Below are 4,940 nucleotides of genomic sequence, written 5' to 3'. Positions count from 1 at the left end.
ATGAATTGGATCTGAACCAAAATATCCGTATCATTGTGTTTTCACGACTTCACAATTTACAAATGTGTTAACTAGAAGGCCCAATGGATAAGAAACAGGCCTTTGGCAGCCATAATGAGAGAAGATAGAGGGGAAAGTGATAGAGGACAGAGGAAGAAATGGGAGAATTTAGGCAGTATATACAAACACATATGTTTATCGACTGTCAATCTTCAATTATTGCGCACAGTCTAATTTCATTGATAATTCTACCTTATGAAAAAACAGGCATATTTACATAATCAGCATAGTAACAGCACTACATAAGACCTGTATTTTTAACATCAAAAGGGTACTATGGATCTAATATGCCTGATATAATTGAGATCATATCATCAGGACAAATTTGTAGGACAAGGTGCAGGTAGCCACAAGTGTGACAAGTCTGCATTACCAATGACTGGGATAATTATATAGCAGTAGGGATACTGAGAGGGCGTGCTATCTGTAAAATAACCCGACAGGCCACATATTGAGTTATTGAGGTGGTAAATAGTAAGAATGAGTGAATTCTCATTCTAGTATCATTTATACAGTTGGGCCCTTTCTGAACGGGCAATAGAAAATACAAGATAGCCATATTAACTGAGAGTATTAATTATTCCAGGAAGTAGTGTGTTGAAACCTAGTTCTGTGCATCACAATCTGCATATCCAGCCTGCCTCCTTTTGTCTTAGGGCCAGCTCCCTATTTCCACCTCTAAGGTGAGCTGGCTCATGATCAATGTCAAAGAACCAGAAGTTTTCTTCAGCTCCATGTTTTTCCTGTATATGGTAAGTTAGAGGGTATCCAAGGTCCCCATGGCGTCTAGCTCGTACGTGTTCCTGTATACGATCTTTCAAGGCTCTTTTGGTACTCCCCACGTAAAGTTTATTACAAGCACATCCCAGGACATATGTAACATTATTGGTGTTACAATTGATCAAATGGTTGATGGTATATTTCTTTTTGCTATTGAAACAGAAATCCTTAGTTCTGTTCCTGCCTAGTTTGCACATGTTACAATCATTACATGTGTAGAAGCTTTTTGTAGTTGTTGTTAACCAACTTGATTGTCTGGGGGACACTATGTAACTGAGGCACAGGATGTTTCGAAAGTTTTTGCCCCTTCTATAACAAACTTTAGGTTTCGGTGTCACTGAGCCTTGCAGAGTAGGTACATCAAAAAGTAAATGCCAGTGCTTCCTCAAGATGTTGTACACTTTATTAGTAAATTGGGTACTAAAGGCCAATGGCTTGTTAGTTATATTTTTTACAGTTGTCAGGGCTAACGTGGTTTTTCTCCTAACTTGCATCACTTTTTTGTTGGCCTTTCTTAGTGTATTTGCAGGGTATCCTCTGTCCAGGAAACACTGTTCTGTTTCCATGATATTTGAAAGAAAGCCTCTTCTGTGCTGCAGTTGCGGCGTACACGAATCATCTCCCCATAGGGGATATTGTTGATGATATGGTGGGGGTGAGAGCTATCATGATGTAATGTGCTGTTGCATGAAGTAGCCTTTCGATGTGTGCGACTATGGATATTGTTGTTCTGAATAAAAAATGTAACATCAAGGAAATTGATCGATTGTTGGTCATGTTCCATTGTGAAGCGGACATTAAATGGATTGTCATTCAGAAAATCAAAATATGTCATGAGCTCGGGGACAGGCCCATCTCAAATCATATTTCCATTGTCGATGTACCTGCCCCAGAATATCACATGCTCCATCCATTTGGCCGCATGACGTCCCTGCTCGTGCTCAAACCAGCCCATAAACAGACCGGCATAAGCGGGAGCAAACCTGGAACCCATTGCTGTCCCCTGCATCTGATGATACCACTTGGACTCGTGGAGGAAAAAGTTTTTGGACAATATAATCTCTGCAATTTCGAGTAAGACGCCATTATGTAGTAAATGGTCAGCTGTCCTTTTATCCAAAAAGGATTCAAGTGCCCTTATTCCAAATTATTTTTTGATGCAGGTGTATAGGCTGACCACATCCAAAGTAACAAAGATTAAGGTCTCAAACCAAGTGAAGCCCTCAAATTTGCCCAAGATGTCCTTCGTATCTCTTATGTAGGCAGGGAGGTTTTGTACCATCGGTTGTATAAAAGTGTCTACGTATTCAGACAGTTTTTCAGTGGGTGATCCTCCTCGAGCAATTTCTGATCTATGTGATCACCTTTGTAGGTGACATCCTAGCAACTTGCTTGCACTCATTGTCATTCATGTAATAAATCTTTCTTTATCTTAACATCCCTGTGTTTATGTCGGACAAGGGGGTTCATGTCATTGATCAATAATCTTTTGGCTCTAGGGGGTTGACATTATTGTTTTACGGTCAATCGCCCGTGGTAGCTTACACATCTTTAAGAATAAATAGGTGATTGCTTTTGATTTAGCAATCCATTGTTGTCTACGCTTCTGAAACTGACCCCTTATTTTTATAGATCTCTACATATATTTACCTACCCCGTAGTTGGTTATATACATCAACTTGATCCTCTCGAGAGAACATTGAAACACTACGGAATTGGTTTATTCCTTTAAGGTATTGATCTTACCTATGCTCATTTCCATCATGCTGTATGTCACCTACGATTTAGGTGCAAATATTGACTTATGGTTAGCCCTTGTGGTATCTGACACATCTTCAAGACTTGATAGTAGGTTATTTCCCTTTGAGCAAGATATCGCTCCTTACTCTGATCCATCACCCTTACAGAGACCTACATATACCGACATCCATCCCGTAGTTGGTGATACATCTCAACTTGAATGCCTCAAGAGGAATAATAGATTTCCTACGGAATTGGCTTGGCTGATTAAGGTATTGATCTCACTCTTGCTTATTGCCATTATTCGTTATGTCACTCATCATTTAGTTGTAGTCCTATGTTTCTCTTAGGAATTGTCATAAGTACTCTCTAGCTTATATGCTCCTCGAATATTTTGTGTCTCCCTTATGCTCCAGAAAGAAAATACTGTGACATTTGAGATCTCAGAAGCCTTATATTGATTAGCAGTGATCAACACTCTGAAATTATTACAAACAATTCAAAGGTACATGTTCTTGGATTCACACCATTTTTTGTCCGGCGTACATTATCCTTGCATGACAGAATGTGTGTTTTCTCTGTCAACAACCATCTCCCTTCCTCTCCACATTTTCCTTTCCGCCTTCTTCGGCTTCACCATAACTAAAGCTTAATTATACCCCGCTTAACCCTTTCTACCCTCCCTTCCCCTTCTCAGGTACCCTCCTGCTACATTAACTATTGAGTACATTGACTGGTTCGTAGATCACTTGTCTCTCCATTTCTTAACCTTGTGTGCGATTTGGCTTTTTTTGTTTTCAACTGCCTATGTCAGACTCTGAAGTAATTATAATAGCCATTACCCTCTGTATTCTTTCAAATAAGACACTTTGAACTGTATACAAAGGTCGGATGATTGTTGTGTTTATGTGGTACATGCCTTCCAATCAATCTTTAATTTCAACCTGTCTGTCTTTCAGCTCCAACCTCTTTTTTGGAACTGTAAGTTTTAGATAATTCATGTTGAGTTTGTAATGTAAATGTCTATACCTTTATGTTGTTTCTCCAAAGACATATTTTAGCCTTTGATTAGATTTTTTATTGATAGAGTAGTTGCACTGATTAGGTAAATACATGTGATACAATTGGTAAGGTAAATGAGTGCTCTTTTTCTCATATTTTGTTTATTCTCTGGTTTTGGTTTAACAGCTCTGAAGAAGTCCCTGCGTGGGACGAAACGCGTCAGCTATGTGATGCTTCATTTATATGCTTGTAATAAAGATTTGAAATCCAAAGGAAAACCATTGTACGCGACTCATTGTAGAATATACATTGATTCATTATATTTTGTGGTGCACCATTGCTGTTGTAAAAACTAGTGTGAATTCCCTAGGGAATAGGCACCGTTATGGTGGGTGCCATCCAGTGTGCACACGACCCCTTTTCTAATATTTATAGGGAGGAACAAAAATATATAGAGGGTTATTGTATATTAGGTGCTGCGTAGAGGAAGGGATCACCGTTAGGTCTGTTTTGTCTCAGTCGTATTTCAACCATGGTATACGATAACAATGATCAATGCCCAAACAATCCCTTAGAATCTTCTAATTGAACTCTAGATCCCTTTTTAGCCAAACTGTGATATGGGGGGAATTTGTATACAGTCCAAAATAAAGCCTGCACTCAATTTGTAGTGGGAAATCTCTGAAGGTACACTCTGAGGGATCCTCAATATTCCCCTAAATAATTTTTTTTCTGCTACTCATATTGAGTGAAATGGCTTATATCCCCAGACCTTATCCCCAAAGGATTATGTCAACACACAATTTGTCTAATAGAGGTCTATAAAAGGCTTGATGTGAGTGTGTCCTAAGCACCTAGAGAAAGCTTCAATAAGATGTGCTATCGTGTTAAAACACTGGATATGTGTTCTCATCAGAGGATCCAAATTCATTTTGCAGTCTAACAAAATACCAAGGGAGCAACATTCGCCCAATTTGCCAATAAAATGATCCTTTATTAAATATGTTTTAGTTTTGACATGGTTTGGCCCTAGCGCCATGGTATTTGATTTAGTAGGATTGATTTTCAATCCGAGGCTCTACATAAAATCGTAAAATCAATCCAATAAAAGCTGCAGACCAAATGCTCGCCTGCTATAAGGACAGTATCAACCATGTACAGTAACGATGGGACCAATCAGTTTCCAACATTCGGTACATCTTTAGAGTAATCCTCTAAAAATTGCTCAAAATGATTAATATAATGAATAAAAAGCATAGGAGCCAATATACAGCCCTGACGGACCCCTCTCTGTAATTGAAAGTGCGTAGTGAATTCTCCAAATCTTACGGAGGCTTCAAACCCTGTGTACAAATCAT

At 38.8% G+C, this 4,940-nt stretch overlaps 1 pseudogene; it reads right to left on the bottom strand.

Annotated features, from left to right (window-relative positions):
* Positions 1-712: 712 nt before the first annotated feature.
* LOC147662103 (uncharacterized) lies at positions 713-1,834 on the bottom strand (annotated as a pseudogene).
* Between the last annotated feature and the right edge of the window lie 3,106 nt (positions 1,835-4,940).

Source organism: Lissotriton vulgaris, unplaced genomic scaffold (assembly GCF_964263255.1).
Source record: "Lissotriton vulgaris unplaced genomic scaffold, aLisVul1.2 SCAFFOLD_6261, whole genome shotgun sequence".
Taxonomy (NCBI): domain Eukaryota; kingdom Metazoa; phylum Chordata; class Amphibia; order Caudata; family Salamandridae; genus Lissotriton; species Lissotriton vulgaris.
Note: the sequence above shows the minus strand (reverse complement) of the source record. Positions and strands in the feature narration are given on the sequence as shown.